This window comes from Lepisma saccharinum, chromosome 20, assembly GCF_977018435.1.
Source record: "Lepisma saccharinum chromosome 20, izLepSacc3.1, whole genome shotgun sequence".
Lineage (NCBI taxonomy): Eukaryota > Metazoa > Arthropoda > Insecta > Zygentoma > Lepismatidae > Lepisma > Lepisma saccharinum.
The window spans coordinates 67,394,970-67,413,321 of NC_139248.1; the positions used below are offsets into that span (position 1 = coordinate 67,394,970).

Genomic DNA, 18,352 nt, shown 5'->3' on the forward strand with positions numbered 1-18,352 from the left:
CGTTTGTTGAACCAAATGTTTTATGCTGATAGTAATACCTTGAGACCAGTGGCGGCGATTGATTGGGTTCCAAAAACGAAGGGGGGGGGGGGCAATGTGCCAAAACTGGGGAGCAAATAGCATATTTCCCTTTGTAGATAAGGTGTAGCATAGTGCGGGGGCAACTGTCCCCCTCGCCCCCTATCACCGCCACTGCTTGAAACATTTTTCTACATATGCAGTGATGGCATTGAGGAACTTATCGTACCGAGACACTTTTCTGTCATTTAGAGCGCTCGCGGGAGATGCAAAATGCCGTGCGACCCTTTCGCGGAGTGTAATTATCCTAGAACTTATGCAAAATTCGAAGTTTCAATTGATTATGTACCAATATTATGTGAAAGAAACTATTTTGTGATTATATAAGAGGCATCTGATGTAATCTTTGAATATGAAGTAGAATACGCACCAAGTAATACTAATTAATAGTTTCAACAATTGTTAATTGTTACAATTTTCAAGCAGCAGCATTGGTCGCAATCTGTAAGACTAGTGTCCTGCGTTTTACATATTGCAGTGATTTTCACACACACCAGGTGGCGCAAAAGTCAGTTTACCCAAAAAGCACATTGATAAAAGTATTACGATAGTGTGTGTGCTTCTTGTGCTAAGTAATGTTTTTTAGGTATACGGTTGGGAACATTGTCGTTTGACACTGGCAACAGTGCACTCGTTATTCTTTTGTCGACAGTTGAGTCTCTGGCTTGTTGTAGTGTGGTTGTTTGTTGTTTGCAAGCAAGTTCTGGTCTGTGACGTGTTCAAAACTGCACTGGCACAGTGTGATTTGACGCCATGCGATTTTGCTTTGTGGGGAATTGTTAAGGATATGGTATACTCATCATCACCGGCAGATTTGGATGCACTGAAAGATTCAATCAATGCGTTTCATGTCATCAAAGATGATAGAAGTTTACTGCATCGTATTGCAATTCCTTTGTTGATCGTTGCACACAATGTATTGCAAACAATGGAGGACACTTTGAACAAAACCACTGAAACTGGAATTTTGTGTATAAACTTGAATTTGTGTATGCGTAAACTGACTTTTGCACCATCCTGTACATATTTTCAATATTTGAACTGCATAAAAAACCGGGCCTTGGTATCCATGGGAACACCCATGTCATGGTAGGGATTCGAACTCTGACCCTTCGGTGGTGAGATCGCGGGTCGATAACTCGATATGCTTTAACCGTTGATTCCATCCAAGACCCTGAAGATGATATTTACGCGAGTCGCGATAAATTACTTCCCCTGGGCGGATTATGGAAGGCAGAGGAGGCAACCTTCCCCCCCCCCACCCCCTGCAAAAGATCTATCCGAAATGTCTAGAATGGGGAATAAATGCCCGATGAACGTAGTGGTGAGCTTTCGGTGCGCTAGAAGGGTCATCCTATATCTACCTTTCGGGCATCAATGTTCTCAATGAACATGACAATTCGAGCCAATTTTTACTATACATATACAATGCATAACTTGCTTTCGATATCAAGTACAGAAGGGAGAGAGAGAGAGAGAGAGAGAAAGGGGGAGAGAGAGGGAGAGAGGGGTGAGAGAGAGTTCCCATCTCTCTCTCTTTCTCTCCCTTTCTCTCTCTCTCTCTCTCTCTCTCTCTCTCTCTCTCTCTGAAAGAAAGAGAGAAAGAGAAGTACTCTCTCTCTCTTTTTTTCTCTCTCTCTCTCTTTCTCTACCTTTCTCTCTCTCTCCTCCCCCTACTCTCTCTCTCTCTCTCTTTCCAAAAATATCGAAGTTTTAAGTTTGTGTAACCTATGCACGAGATCGAAGAGTAAGTCTACAAATTTATACAGCACCTACTACACGCCCTCCACAAGTGCTCAATATGGTAACAATTCGTTCAGCTTAACGCCCACTGAGATGCCGGAAACGCGCCGACACGAACCTCCGAGTGGAAAATTCCATGTGCTTTCCGAGGGTATTCCGCCCATGTACCGCGCCGCCACGCTCCGAACCATGCCGTCCCCGCCGAGCATGCCACTTGCCGGAGTTAAACGAAGAGACGCGGAATTACACTACACGAGACAGCATTTGGAGGCGCGGCGAACGGAAATTTTCCACCCTAGAAACCAGCAGACTTCTTGCATGTAAATTCCGCGCGTTTCGCTGTAGTGGGCGTTCCACAATTTGATTTCAATAGAAGCAGACAGCAGAAATTCTCTTGCCGCGTTTCTCGGCGTTTCCCAGCGTCTCAGTGGGCGATATGCTTTGCACAGCGCAGATCCAACAGGTAGCCGAGTTCTTCCCACATTCTGGTCAGCGTCTCCGGTGTAATGGATGCAACAGCCTGTTCAATCTTACGTCTCAAGTTCCGAAGGATCACTTCCAAGTTTAAGTTTGAATGCCTGCTGAAGTGTAACGACTGAATTGCATTTCGTAAACTGCAGAACAAAAAAATATTTCTGCTGAGGAATCGTCATCACTGGCGCTTTCACGTGACGGGGTGAGGAAAACAGCTTTTAATTGTTGGCAGACAGAATTTCCACAATTACTCTCTTATATTTTAATGCGTATGTTGGCTTGCATTACAACTTAGAACTTCCATATTATTTTGTGTACACCCTGTAGAAGGGAGCTTTGGGACCAAAGTGACTAGCGACACGCGAGTTTCACACCGGAGTGACAAGCGACAAGCTACACAAACCTCATCCAGATTGTAAAGAAGCATTCACTGCGCAGGCGCTGCAAAATGTCTGAGGCGTCACGATGCACGCTGAGCCAGTCCGAGCGACAAGTAAACCACAAGCGCAGCTTTTGTGTTACTTCGGTACGAAAGGTTACATTTAAAATGGAAGGTTCGTTTACAAGTGACACGTGTCGCCTCGGCCTGAAAACTCCCTAACCGAAACAAACATATTTTACACAGGAGTGGGATGACAAACTGTACATGTCTGAACTTGTTTTTCAAAGTTCCCTTTCAAGTGCTACGTCATGCGCATGGTGTTTCCTAAGCAAAGGTGTTTAAGCTGGAACATTTATTGACATTAAAACAAACCGCACGAGTACAGTTTTACTGTTCTTAGTAATACTATTATAATAAATTTTAATTATGAGTGCTTTAGCAAAAATAATCTTTGGATGTGACATCAAAACCTTCATTTCTTCGAGAAGGACTCCCAATTCAAGAAGAATGGTCAAAGTATTTAACTTGGACCAGCCCTGACCAGCTTATATAAAAATAAAATGTACTCTCGTCTGTTGGTAATGTTATTAATTTACTGTCACACCTTAAGTTTCCTTATAATGTTTAAAAATTGGTATCTAGATATAAAACAGAAATTAGGATAAAAAATCAGTGACACACAGCTCTTGCTTTTTGCATTATAGTAAATATATTAAACCAGTTAAATATATGTTACTTGATGCGACATCTGTGAGGCATTTTGGATGAAAAAGAAACAAGATAGAAAGAAGGTAAAGAAAGAGAGGAACATGGGAAGAGATGAAGAGGGAAGCAAGGAACTCGGAGGCAGAAAGAGAGAAATAAACAAAGTAAGAGGGAAAGAAGGATATAAAGAAATAGGAATACAGAGAATAGAGAAAGAAGAAATGAGAAAATGAAGGGAGGGGAAATAGAAAGCTAATTGAGGTACAGAGAGGGAGAGATGAAAGAGAAAGAAGTGAAGGGAAGGAAAGAGGAAATGGGAAATAGAAAGTTAAGGAAACACACACACACAGAGAAAGATATGACAGAACAGAAAGGAGGAGAAAATTAAAGGGGCGAACGAGAAAGGAAAAGAAAAAGGAGGAAAGAAAAATGGAGAAATTGAAAGAAAAGGGGAGAACAAGAAAGGAAGAGAAAATAAAGAGAAGGAAGGAAAGAGAAAAGAAAAGGGAGAAAATGAAAGAAAAGGGGAGAACTAGAAATTAAGAAAACGAAATAAAGAGAAAAGAAAAGGGAGGAAAAGGAAGGAAAGGGGAGCACGAGAAAGGAAGACAAACTAAATGGGATAAAAGAAAAGAAAAAGGAGAAGAGGAAAGAAAAAGGAGAAGATTAAAGGGAGAAAAGAAAAGGGGAGCACGAGAAAGGAAGACAAACGAAAAAGGAAAGAAAAAGGAGAAATTGAAAGAAAGAGAAAAGAAAATGGAGGAAGAGGACAAGAAAAGAAAAAGGAGAAATTGAAAGAATGAGAAAAGAAAATGAAAGAAGAGGTGAGAACGAGAAAGGAAGGGAAAGGAGGAGAGGACAGAAACAGAAAAGGTGGGGATATAGAAGGATGAGACAGACAGAGAGAGTCATTCTCCCGTTAAGTCATCATTTCATTATTTTATGAAGAGCACATAACAAAGAACTACAGGATTCTTCCTTTTTCGACTACCTTAGATCTCCAGACAACCACTATCAAAATAAAAAGCCACATTTCAGCTATAAATTCCATTAAACTCTAGGTTTCAGCTTTCAACCGCTTACTCACCTAGGCGTGATTGCTTGCGTGCAGGGCAGAATGACGACGTGACTTGGTGGCGCGTCTGGAACCATCAGGTGTGCTCGAAAGTTCCCATCGTGCTCTGCGAGGCGGCGGGGACGCTTTCTAGACGAAACCCATCTTGGAGACTCGTCCAGGATTACCCTCTGCCTGCAAAGACAGGAAAAAATAGTAAGAACATCGCCGGATTAGAGATTTGCATCAATGTTTTCCTCGTAAATTTTCTACTCATTTCTTGCCTTACACATAAAAAGTAGATGTAGTTTTAAAACAGCGAATTTAGACTTTAACCTCTAGTTTACCAATCGAGATATTTACCTGTAAACCCTCGGGGACCAAATATCTCGATCGCGATATGTTCGTGAATTTTATGTAATAATGTCGATATTATTCGCTGGAATTGCGATATTCTTCTTTTATATTGTTGTTAGCACATATATTTCACCGTAAGGGCTCTTGCATGACTTGGTGTTCCAAAAAGAAAAAAAAGGCGGGAAACTGGCGGGTTCCTCTGAAGAAAAAAAGCATTGTGACCAACAAAGGCCGGACTTTTTGTTGCACTACAAAAAAAAGCTCACCTCAATAGGGCAGTGACTAAACGCACGGCCATGAAATGAGGCGGGTGGCAGAAGTTCGCGCTGTTGCCACGTCGGAGCACAGCCCCGTGTGTTTGGAGGTTTAAGAGAATGAATGATCTCGTTGTAGAGTTGGTCTTTGTAATCCTTGTAAAACAAACTGACAGTATTTGCCCGAAAGGTCAGGGATGACACAAAAGTGCCACGGAGAGAGGTCGGTCTGACGCTCGAACTAGGCAACGCAGCGCTGTTGACGTTGCCACACAGTGCGCGGAAACCAGAGACTTTCGTCGTGCTTTCGTGGCACCAGCGCAATTCTGCCCGCCCGCATGGCTGTACGTTTAGTCTAACACTGTGATTCCCTCAGGGGCGCCGACTTTTCAAAATTATTGGGGGGGGGGGGCTCTCATCACTGAAATAAATGAATGAATGACTCCCTCCCTCCCTTTTTTAAAAATAAAAATTACGTCTTCGCATAGCAGTTTTTAAGCAGCTATTATATTCCTCATGCAAATGAAATGTAACATGAAAAACGTTTAGAAGATGTTTCAAAGTCTCTTTATGTCTTTTGTGTCTGTGCATTTGTTATTGTAGATAACAATTAACATTTTCATTGAAAGTATGTATTTACATTAAGAGGCCAACCTAACAGTTTTATGCCGGCCTCGGTAGCCGAACGTGTTGGGTGGTCGACAACTCGCTTTGATCCAGAGGTCTCGGATTCGAGTCCCGGCGAGGGCATGGGTGTTTTTTAATGTCCGCAACAGACATGTGACGGGTTGCAAATAACCTTAGTGTTGACGTACCCATAAAATAACGAATATTTACAATATTTAACAGTTTTATTTAATTATTTACATAAATGCTAACACAAATCGCAGGCAAATAGTTTTACTTTTTTGTTCTTGCTACAATATTTTACTTTTTAAATTTAAATTTGCAATAATAAAAAACAAATAGCATGTGCACTAAGATATATAAAGTGACATACATAACAAAAACATATGAACATGATTTCAAAAGATAGCAAAAGTTGCTCTACGCACTGGGTTATTTTTTTATGAACTTATTAACAAGCGGTATCAGGTCCAAATTATCAAGCACAGTTTGATATATGTAGAATACAGCTAAGCTGCTTAGTCTCTTCTGCCCCATTACAGATCTCAAATATGTCTTCAGTCGGCTGTGGCTGTCGTCACTGGCACAGTGCGGAGGACCATCATGAATTTGGCAACTTCAGGCAGAAGCTCCTGGAGGGTGCTGTCTTCCAAAAGAAACTTTCTTCCAAAAGAAACTTCCTTATGTCACGCATGGTAGTTAGAACCACTTTCTTCTGTTTGGCGATATCACGAAGCATGGACATGTGTAAGGAGAGCCTATCGGCATCCAAATCTTGGCGAAAGAATTCTCGCGTTTGCTGAAAGTTTGTTGTGCAACTGTTCACAGCTGAGATGCATTCTTTCTCTACGGCTGTTACATTTTGTAGTCCTGTAGATTCATGTTCTTGTTTAACACATGATTTTGCTGTGTCACAGACGTCAGTGTATATTGATTTATAATGCTATTTGGGAGTGTAGAACTTGTGTTTTGGCAGCATCAGGATTTTCAAGTCTCGTAGGGACGTGACGTTGCCGGGGCAATTCTGGCTCATCAATGAGGCTGGGTTTGCCCTCTGTGCATTTCAGCCAGAACTGCTCAAAACACATTCGCTTTTCTTGAAAGATGTCAGTCAAGTATTTTAGGTTTGAATCCACTTCTGTAGCACAAAGGCGTGGAAACTGAATCTTACAATTTACCTCTTCTATTGGATCCATCACATGGCAGTAGAGGGAGAGAAAGAAAAATGTCTTGAAGTGAAGAATTGTCTCCAGGTATCCAGCACATTTTGATGCTGCGTCAGCAGAATCTTCTTCAGAAAATTTCTCAAAAAAATTGAGAAGGTTTTCATAGTTCCTTAAGATCTGTTGCATACTGGAGGCTCTCAACGTCCACCGACGAGGGCAAAGTGGTCGCAGTCCAGTATGGCCAGCCTTCTCGTTCACATCAATAATATTCCTAAATATTTGCATTCTTTTAGGGGATTCCCAAACAGTCTTTAAGAAGTCGTTGGCTAAATTCATTATGTCTCTGATTAATATATGTATAATAGTAAATAATAATTATACTTAGTGTCATGTGCTTTGCTGTCTCCAGTCATAGCCCCGCCCCCCCCCCCAAATTTGATGGTTTAGCGGTCTCAGCCCCCAAAGTTGATGGTCTAGAACATTTAAAATGTGTATTTAAAGTTAAGTTCATGTGGCACAATTCAAAGTAAACTTTACAAGATAAGCAAAATAATACATTAGATCCTCTTAAGCAAAATTATTTGGGGGGCTCTGTCCCCACATCATTAACATTGGGAGGGCTCGAGCCCCCCAAGTCCCATGGAGTCGTGTTTATGACAATCCGATAATTATATAACATTCTCGTAGCATTAGAAGTCCTCGTATGTACTGTACAGTCATGGAAAGTTGTTCTTGGGCCACGAGGCCTACGATATCGTAACATCTTAAAGCCTGTTGTCTATGCAACCCAAATAACAACATTGTCGCTTGGGTTTGCCTGGCGAACCTGGATTCTCGGGAATGAACGAGTATTGACAGCAGCGTGAGTCATACCCCCAGGCCCAGCCATAACAAACAACAGCTGGGTGTCGTGAGACCACCAGAAAAAGTTTCAGGAATTGGTTTCTTAACAACAGCTATTCGTAAGAAAATGTTCTCTTTACTGATATTAGAGTCATTGTCAAGAAAGTTCACGGAAATGGTGGTTTTCGTCGAATCATCATCGCGCAACACACATGCTGTCAACCCAGAAGTTCTTGAAAAAGATTGGAGTTAAAAACAACTACTTGACTAATGATAAGATGAATCGCTATTCATTAGTCCCAACTTAGAATTTTGTGTAAGACATGGATCATCATGTCCTATCATCCATTTCATAGCTTCATTAATCATCCTCATCGCCTTTGTTGACGCCAAGTGCTAGAAAAGCAATATAAAATAAGCAAAATTAAGAAATTAATAAATTACATTTTCAGCGATTTCACGCAGCGACTCAGTTGCAAAGTAGACAAAGTTTCATTAATCGGGAACCAAGGGCCCCCTCGTTGTGCTTCATTGTCATTTTCCCTCCACTTTGCCTGCTGATGTTGATTAATGCACAATCCACAAAGTGCACCAAAGCTGCGCATATTATGAATAGGTAATATGTGATATTATGCTCATTTAGAATTTAGTAATAAAATGTGAATTTTGAGGGCTTCAGTTAAGTGGCTGCACATCCATTACGTAATCGCGGTATGATCAAATTGTACGAAGCGTGTCTACACCTACGTAAAGTGTCAGTCCCCGTCATAGGCGTGCTCAGATCCTCTGATTAGGGGGGATAGCCTTGATTATATTTCAGGCCGGAAAAGAATAACGTAATTTCATCTCACTTGTTTAAATTTTATTGCATTGATGGGTGTGTTTATATATACACACCCCTCCACCCGCCCCACACACACATGTATATATATATATATATATATATATATATATATATATATATATATATAAATATACACAACACACACACACACACACATACATACATATATACAAAACAGTAAAAATCATATAAATTGTCTCTCCTCGGTAATATAAAATGCATTGCAGAAAACAAATCGCAAGCAAAGCGACCAATAATTTTTAAGATCCAAATTTTTGCAAAATGAAAACAATGTCGATTTAATATGGAGAAAAAAATTCATGGAGGGCCATATTATTTTCTTTTACATTTTTTTTTCATTTAGATCGTTTGGCGTCCAGGGTTAACTCCCGCCGACCCCTAGCTACGGCTCTGAACTTGACTAGACTGCAAGAAAAGCAGACATTGCGAGCGAAGCGAGCAAGAACATTTTACAAAAGGTATTTATATTTGTATAAAATTTGAAATCAAGGGGGCAATTGTAGCTCTGTCCCCCCACCCCCCCGCGCAGGTGCTCTTGGCAGTCAGACGTGAAAACAAAATCCATCTTGAGTATCCTTTTGTCCTGCTACTCTTAGATTCTGCTACTCTTGCTTTCCTTTACTTCCATGTTTGCCCCCTAAAATTGATTTCCGTTCAAGGTTGTGGGGGGCTGTGGTTTCGCCACTGCACCCCCTTCCCCCGTAGTTGCCTTGAACTTTCATCGGCTTTAAAATACTCAATTTTCTTTAAGAGTATAATATAGTTTAATAACGGCGATAGGATTCATCTATCCTAAATTTCTAGGTGAAAATATAATAATATAGGGGCATAGATGTCTGAAAGGGAGGCAAGGATTGCCACATCTTCCCCTTAGAAAACGAATGTCAACCAAAAAGTACGTTTTCACATGTATAATTTGATTTCAGTCATAATAATTTACATTAATTATTATAATGAGGATGCAGGAATGCGATAATGCAACACTATTATCGGGGTAATATGCCCCATGGAAAAATACCTTGCTTGTCTCTTCGTGGAAAAAATCTGCAGACGTCCATGATTAGGGGTGCATTTGCCCTCCCCCTGGCCCCATGAGAGCACGCCTATGATCCCCGTGATGGAATATGTAGCGCAAAGCCAGGGCTTTAAGATCAAATTTGTTTTGTTATTGTTTTTATTAGTAATTACCTCAGTTTTCTTCCTCTGAAGTTAAATTATTCATGACGACGATTTATGATTACATTAAAGACATGAATGAACATACACAATGAACCCATTTTGGTCGGAACTCGAACTCGGAACCTAGTTCGGCAAGAAATAAAAATATCCATAAGGCATGAGTGTTTCATTGGAGATGTTCCTCTACTTCCGTCATTTATCACTAATATATTTCTTTAATATACAATAATAAGTCACAACTACCTAAAAATAAATATTATTTTGCATTTTCACATGCATATGTTTTTTTACGGTTGGAGTGTGAACTGGCACCTGTTTATTTAGATTGTTTATTATGTTTCGTGTGTAGTTAAAGATAGGAAAAATGCTTGGGAACAATTAGGGCTATAAGAATTCCGTCCGTTACGGAGTAGTTAGCACAGTGCGCTACGATGTCTGATGTCCTGGGTTCGAATCCCGTCGTGCGTATGGGTGTTCTTTGTGAGTGCCTCTTCATCAATTTCATCATATCACTCATCCTCGTCGTCGCGATTAGCAAGAGGTGAAAGAAAAACGACGCTAAATAAGAAAATAAAAAGACTTATAAGAATCATTCTTATTTCCGGACGTGTCCTACATTTTATAGTTGTGTCTGGCCTCCGGAAGGAATTTGAAAGAAATCTCAAATGTCTTATACGTATTTTGAGCATCACGTAACTTCAAATTAGATGGAGAAACAGAAAAACTGAGGGAAGTCTAAGATAACGTGGTTCCTTGGAGAAGTATGCTTACATCAAAGAGTGTGCATGGTTGCTACTGGATGTTCGGAAACACAATAACAATCCCAGCTCGGAAATTACTTCACGATTTTCTAGATCCGAAAAAGTCCGAATATATGTATAAAAATGATTACTTTGTGAAGTTTTATCGATATAAGTGTCGGTAATTTGTTGGAAGTAACAAGTAATTTTTCTCGTTATTGGAGAAATAAGGCACATAGTGTTGCTCACGGGACGGGACATGTCCCGTCTCGTCTCGAAAACGAGACGAGACACGAGACGGGACAAGCCTTTTGGAATTCGAGACGGGACGAGACGGAATGCCTTTCTCGTCTCGTTTTCGAGACGAGACACGAGACGGGACGGGACGGGACGGCTTTGGAAAAGTCTCGTCTCGTCTCGAATGTCCCGAAAAAATAAAAGCAAAATTTTTAATCAGTTTCAAATACTCATTTGCTTGGAATAAAGTATTTCAATTAGAAACGTTGATAAGCGTGTATTAAGTTAAAATAAGAATACTATTCTAGAGAGAGGCATGAATGAATACCTAAGCTTATTTCCTATACTCTTTCGAAACACAGCGTTACTCCCCATTTTTTTTAAAAAAAAGTTATTCCAGGTTAATAACTTTATGTTACGATAGTACTCCAGATACTAATACAATTCTGAATAACATGAAGTAAAAGGTCAGGTAGAGAAGGTGGAAGGAGGGGCCAAAAAATCGTGGAATGTCTGCGTCCGAGGTTTATCTTGTAAAAATAGTCTCAGCTCTATAGGTTGGAAAGATAAACGGACCGACGGATATGGTTTATTTTTATTATTTAATTTTTACATCAAAGGGTGTACAGAAGTGATTGTTATTAGGAAGTAGGAAAAGCATTGTGCGAAACATGGTAGTACAAATTGATAAGGAGTTGTTGGGAAAGTTATTAAGGAGTCCAAGATATTAGCAACACTAAGAGAAGGAGATAATTAGGGACAAATAATCTTGTATTATTCCACTCCGAACAGCTGAGGGCTAAAGTAGAGGAGAAAATACGGGAAATTTGGAAAGAACTAATTTGGTGATTTTAGTGTTTACAGGGAACCACGACAAGATTTTACCACATGATTATTTGCACGGGTTGCGAAATTATTAGAATGTTATGGAAATTTCGGATATGTCTTTGTTGAGAAAATTCTTGTTGTTTCCCTCAGGCATTCTGCAGTTGGTTGGATTCGATTTTTTTACGTCCCTTTGAAGATTATTTCCAATGTTTTTTTTTATTATTTCTTTATTTCTTATTTAAGGAGAATACTATTCTTGGATTGTAATAACGAAATACTGAATCTGATATAGAATAGATTTCAAATGAAGGAAGTGCACTAAGTTCTGTATAATCGTCGTAGACGGAAACTTTGTTCTATGAGGGGACTCGCCGATGGTACAGTGGTAGGTAGCAACGTCGCCTTGTAATCAAGGGGTCCCGGGTTCGATACCCGGTGAAGGCACATTGTGATTTGAACCCCACTTTAAACTGTGGGTCCAGTCCCGATTAGCCTTTCTGTAAATCAGATGAAGGAATGTTGTAGCTGTTCTTTTTATTCTGTAAATTTAGCCTTCAAGTTTATGAGCAAAATACATGTAGTATCTACTGTCTACATTTTAACTCGTTATTAAACACATTTCACAAAGTAGTTTTATCGAACTTCAGAGGGAAGCTGACAGCAATGTCAGGGTGGCGAGAGCTTGTTTACGACCAGCGTGTATTCCGAGACTATTTTTCGCCGTTCCCCACTGACAAAGGTTTCGCTTTGAACAATGGACACCGTTGCTTCAGGGGGCAAACACCAAACATAGGGCGAGGTTGACCTGCAGTAGCGGGTACGTGCCATAAATCCAGGCCTAAAGTAGGAATGAAAGTTGATGCAAGGGAGGGGCAATAAGAATTCTGTAATTTGGTTTGCTTGCTGACAGGAAGTTTTACAGGGAAAGCTCAAAAGAAAAACGGCAGACTTTGAATGAAAGAGGGACAGTGAACACAAGTTCTTTGTATTATTCGCCGACACACAAGCTTCCATTTCGAAGGTGAGGCTATCGGCAGCGAAGTTATTAGAGGGTTGGAAGCAGTGACGACGCCAGAGGAGGCAGGGAGACGCCTCATGTCGGACACTTCGCCCCCCCGGGCCCTCCAACAGAAGTTAATTAAATATCGAATAATAAGAGAGTTCATTTATAAGAGTATGACGATTTTCACCTTTTCAAAGTGGTGTATTCTGCATGATATCACTTTCCTGCTTATAATACCAACTTGATTAACAAATATTAATTTGTTTCGTCCAAGATTCGAGCGCGGACCTGGGCATAGGTGATTTCTCATTCATTTATGTCCTGTAATAGCCGAGATTAACCCAAGTTTTAGCCAGTCTTAAGAACTGGGAAAAAGTGTTGAATGTGGATGATTTTAAAACATCACGAATATTTTCAGGACCACAAGACATCATCTGTAGTACGGGCAAATTATTCTAATCGTGGTCGTTAGTGACAACGCTAATTATTAAAAGACATTCAAAGTTGATTCAAGATTTGGTTGGTTGGTTGATTTAGCGTTTGAAGTCCACTTTATGCACAGTAAGACTAATCTGGACTGGACTTATAGTTCAAAGTGCCTCCACTGGGTATCGAACCCAGGACCAAAGGTGATCGGAGAAAAACCAGACACTACATGTCAGTTATTGTGGATTCATAGCGATTTCTTACTATTCAGGGACTTGAATTTCAAGATGATGAGTCTGAGGAAACCTTAACAAAGGGAATTTCTTCGATACTCTTCAAGCTAATGAGGGGATAGATATTATTTGGAAATGTATTGAACGTGAACCTTAAAATGCAAATTACACTTAAAATTCGATTCAAAACATATCGCGGGCAGGTAAAAGAACGCTTATTAGGATTTGCCACTCTTCAATCATTACATGCAGGTCCGCTCTTTCTCGTACATATCAAAATCGAAGAACTTCTTCCCACGAACTCCATAGGTGCCTGTAATTGGGTAGCACAGACATACGTTGGAGTGGTAGAGTAAGAGTAAGTAATGCCAGGGTCAGAATATTTCTTGAATTATGAGATAACTGTAACCTTTGTCTGATTTTTTATCCTGTGATAACATTTCCCTGAAAGGTGAAACACAAATTTTGCCCAAAACTCTTCAGCGTTACGAAGATGGTTGTCCTTAAAATATTTGAAAAGGCTTGCTCGAAACAGGATGCTGGATGCAAACTGCCTCATTTGGCTGTTCTTGCCATTGAGAAGAAATGTCAAGTCCTGGACGTACCAAAGGTGGGCAATGTGTTCTCCAAAGCACATAGAGCAAAATTCTCCTACAGGAGAATTGCACTTCACTAAGTGCCTCACATTGTTTCTAATACTCAAGAAGATTCATTTCTTCCAACGTCACGTTTATTTTTCAAGAAAATTAAACTCTTCGAAGCATTATTTTCATCATTTATATTATTATCTTATAACTTAAATATTTATATCAGTAGTTTCATCTCAAGAAAGACTATGAATTATAAAATTATGAATGTCTTTCAATACTGAAATAGGCCACTAGAGACAACGCAACTTACCAATAAAAAAGAATTAATGTCTTTATTAAAACGAATCATGTGGAGATAAACTCGTAATCAAGAAGTAAATTTAGGCAGTAAACGTCCACACTAAATAAAAGACACACACAAAACACCATACATGAATATAATAATAATTATAATAATAATTATTATTATAATTATTATTATATAAGTATATATATATGTGTGTAGTGTTTTCGGGCGTTTTAATGTGACCTGCCCCCTTACAATATTTTGTTGCCCCCTTCCGCCCCCCCCCCCCGTCACATTTCCCTGGCGCCGTCACTGGTTGGAAGTAAATTTATTAGGACGAGGAAAGTAACATTAGCTGTTGACAGTGTTGCACCAAAGGACGTGATATGTGCTACTGTTTGGATAAATTATAGGAAATTTAAGCAAAAAATTATAATTGTTGAGACTTGAGAGTTGTTTCCTTCATTTGATCTTAGGAAGAGGTTTTCTGAGAGAGAGTGTTATGAAAAGAAATAACGCAGTACGGGGAAATAATAACTTCACATTTTTCGCACCTGGTGGGATGCAACACAAGAGTATTGCAGGAAGTCTATGAACGAGGATGAAGAAGGATATGTGAAATTTGACTTAGCTGCGGGTGAATTAGTTTATTCTAATATTCTTAAGGTTGATATATATATATATATATATATATATATATATATATATTTAAGTCCACTTGATTCACAAATAGGCTAAATCGCGAACCGACCTACAGTTTAAAGTGGGATCCGATCCACTTTGTGCCTCCATTGAGTATCGACGCGAGGACCCTTCATTACAAGACATCGACGTTATTACTACGCCATCGGGGAGGCACCCAATTTACACAAATATGTTGATTCCAATAACACGTTATATGCATAATCTGATAATGATGCACTTTAGGTGCATCTAAACATATTTTTTTCAACTATAGCATGTCTAAAAGAATCATTGAAGTTGAGATTTTTATAACTTCAGGAGGCACGGCTCTGTAAACGTGCGATATAAACTTAATGCAGGTTTGCCTTCCATACGTGGTGGTTTTGTCACGTTTCTTCGCTTCGTAAAACATACACTTTTGCAGGAAAGGCTTCTTGCATCCTCCTGGGGCCTTGCTCTAGCTAAACAAAAAATATATTTGTTTAGCATAATCGAGGGTTACATATTCCTGCCGAACTTACTAGAAAACAAGGATTCTGTTGGGATCATACTGCTTTGAATGACAGTATTAATGAAGTTTTATGTACGCTACTACTTATAATAATGAGCATAAAATATTAATCAGGAACTTTATTTTTTGACAACTGGATGTAACATCTTTTTTTGTTATTCAGCAAATATTCATCACCTCTTTTGACATTAATTTTCTTGCCAGGACAGCTGTTTTTATGCAGATTTTGACGATCTTAACTACACGTAAGCTAGATATTAGCTAATATTCGTGCTGTTATATTACTATTCTTCTACCATCTTTGTAACATGTCATGCAATAACAATAATAGAATTGATTAATTTACATATTCAAGTGAATAGACCTATGAATTATATTAATGCATTAATTTAAACATTTGCTTAATTGTTGTCGTTAATGTTATTATTATAATTTTTTCTGAAACACTTGGCTCGGACACCCTCCCCCGACATATATTTCTAGATGCGTGTCTGCCGAAGGATAAATTAGATCAAGCGGTGGTGGTACCAGACTTAGAGGCTAAAGAGAAAACAAAGAAGTATGTGCGTCATAAGCTCAGCATAAGAAACAGCACAATATCACAAAGAAACACTTTTTGAAACTTATGTCATAGAAGATGTTTAACAATATTAAGAACAATAAATGCTTTCTATTTGTAATATACTAAATATTGAAATTTTAAATAGTCTTTTGTGTTCGTACTACACATTTAAAAACTTTTTTGTTGCTCCCCAGCGCCAAGCTTAGAATTCAAAGAAAAAATGTACATTTTCATAGTGCACGGAAGTTCGACATTCAGAAAGAAAGAAGGTCTATTGGAAAACATTTCAAGACTTCCACAAGGTATAGCAGTAATGAAAAAGAGCACTCACTTATACCGTGTTTGTTACAACCTGTCCGGCTTCCCGCGGTAGCTGATCGCTGGCATTTCTAGCATAAACCAAGCGGTGTTGCTGCTGAAGACCGCCTGAACTCCGTGCTAGGGAAAGCCAAAGCCAGGCAGCAAATTAAAATACGCATCGTGGCAACAACGTCTACGTAAGCTCCTCTCTTCTGGCTTCCATTCGCTCCTCGCTGCCCAGCAGACGACTTTTTTCTCGTTTCTCATTGGCACCAAAACTGTCGAGCGATCGCTAGCGCGGGAAACGGGACAGGTTCTAACAAACTTGGTATAAATGTACGATGGATAGACAGTTGTATGAAGCGAGAAAAACCACAAGGTAGATTTCATAAGATACCTAGCAATCAGTAACCAACAAACTGCATTTTTAATATTAATGTCCTAATGATTAACGAACCTTATTTATTCTCACCACGCAATGGGTAAAATATTTGGAGCTTTATCAAACTTTCCGGAAAAATATTTCGTGTTTCTGCTACTTTTGACTTTTGTTGGCATGATATCCCGGATCACTTTTACGAGACGAGACGGGACAAAACGAGACGGGACGAGACGAGACAGAACCCTTCGAGACGGGACAAACGAATATTTTCGAGACGAGACACTAGACGAGACAGCATTTTCACGAGACGGGACGGGACAGACCAAAGTCTCGTCTCGTCTCGTCTCGTCTCGTGGGCAACACGGCACACAATTCTGTTTTTTCCCAAGGTATAGTAGTTTTTTACATAATAATAAACAAGAACTTCCAGACTTTGTTTACGAAATTGTGAATTTTTTCCTTCCCGAATTCATGGATTGTTTTCTCTTCCTGGCCCCATATCGACGAAAAACGTTCTGTCTTACATACACAAGTTGAAATCACATACAGCCGTGCTATTAATTAACAGTTGAGGAATTTTGAACTCAACCGTTCACTTCAACATTAATTTTTCAGCTGAAGATGTGTCATATTCTCGTTATATCCTAAGATGTCCTAGTAACCTATTATAGTTACTGCAAATGCGTTCGTGTCCAACATTTTGAGACAATTTGTCCTACTTTCCGCTGAAGAGTGATCTGATAGCCCTATGTGTGATGAAAACTGTTTTTACCCAATTTCTGATATAATTTATTCCAGCATTTCCTTCAACTTCTATTACCTTGTTATTACCTCCAATGCTTACACATCTTTTCCTTGTTGCTCGACCTTTGGGTTCAGAAATGTTTACAACACCCCCATCTCTGGAAGTGTATACAACTTGTTTACTACATATTTTACGAAAATATTAGAATGATAGCTTGATATAATTGTGGATTGGAACGAACGAAATAAAATACCTGTTTCATACGCACACTGGAACGAGCGCAGGCCTGCTGTGAGTCACTCTGGCAGTGAAGGTCACTGATCGAAGCAGTTGGTGCTTGCTTATTACAAGCAGGCGCCTTATATTTCCTCAAGGAAACACGGAAATCTTAGTTACTTTCTTTCGCCAGACTAATGGTGAACATTTACAGGAACGTAAGGAGTAGTATCGTATTCTATTAGAATTAGATTTCGTGGTGTTTAAAAGATATCATAACAATATGTAAATCTCTTTTGTGACCTACACTGAACTTATTTCAAAGCTTCATTGACATGTGAAAGCGGAAATTTGGAGATCCTTCTTCCTTACGATTTCTAAACAACCGAAGAGTGTGGTGAACGTGAAACCACTTATCGTTCGCATCAACGATATGCATTATACAAATGGTCCTTAATCAAAAACCCTATTACATCACAGGAAGTGATATTTAAAACAATTCTACCACATATCCAACGTAACCAATATTCAAATTGATTCCAAGCTTCTGTTTGGGTTATTTTGTGTCGCATTTTTACCTCTTGCGATAATCGCGACGACGAAGATGATGGGTAATGATACGAATGCAATGCTACATCTAAGCCTCAACAGGTTTCAAAAATGGATCCTCTGGCTTTGTAGAGAGTTACGGTGATTTTTATTTTTATTTATTTTCATTTGGTATTTTAAGTCCACTTTATGCACACAAAGGCTAATCGAGACTGCATCTACAGTTTAAAGTGGGATCCTAACCACTGTGTCTCCACCGGGTATCGAACAGGGGACTCCTTGATTACAAGGCGACTCCTCTACTACAGCGCCATCGGGAAGGATGAGAGAGAG

General features: G+C 39.4%; 1 protein-coding gene across 1 annotated transcript in view; it reads right to left on the reverse strand.

Moving 5' to 3' along the window:
- LOC146003312 (putative G-protein coupled receptor CG31760) overlaps nucleotides 1-18,352 on the reverse strand; it is an 822,492-nt gene that overhangs the window by 352,206 nt on the left and 451,934 nt on the right. Inside the window, exon 2 of the mRNA XM_083141570.1 lies at nucleotides 4,470-4,631. The gene's annotated coding sequence lies outside the window, so the exon portion shown is untranslated. The remainder of the gene's footprint in view (nucleotides 1-4,469; nucleotides 4,632-18,352) is intronic.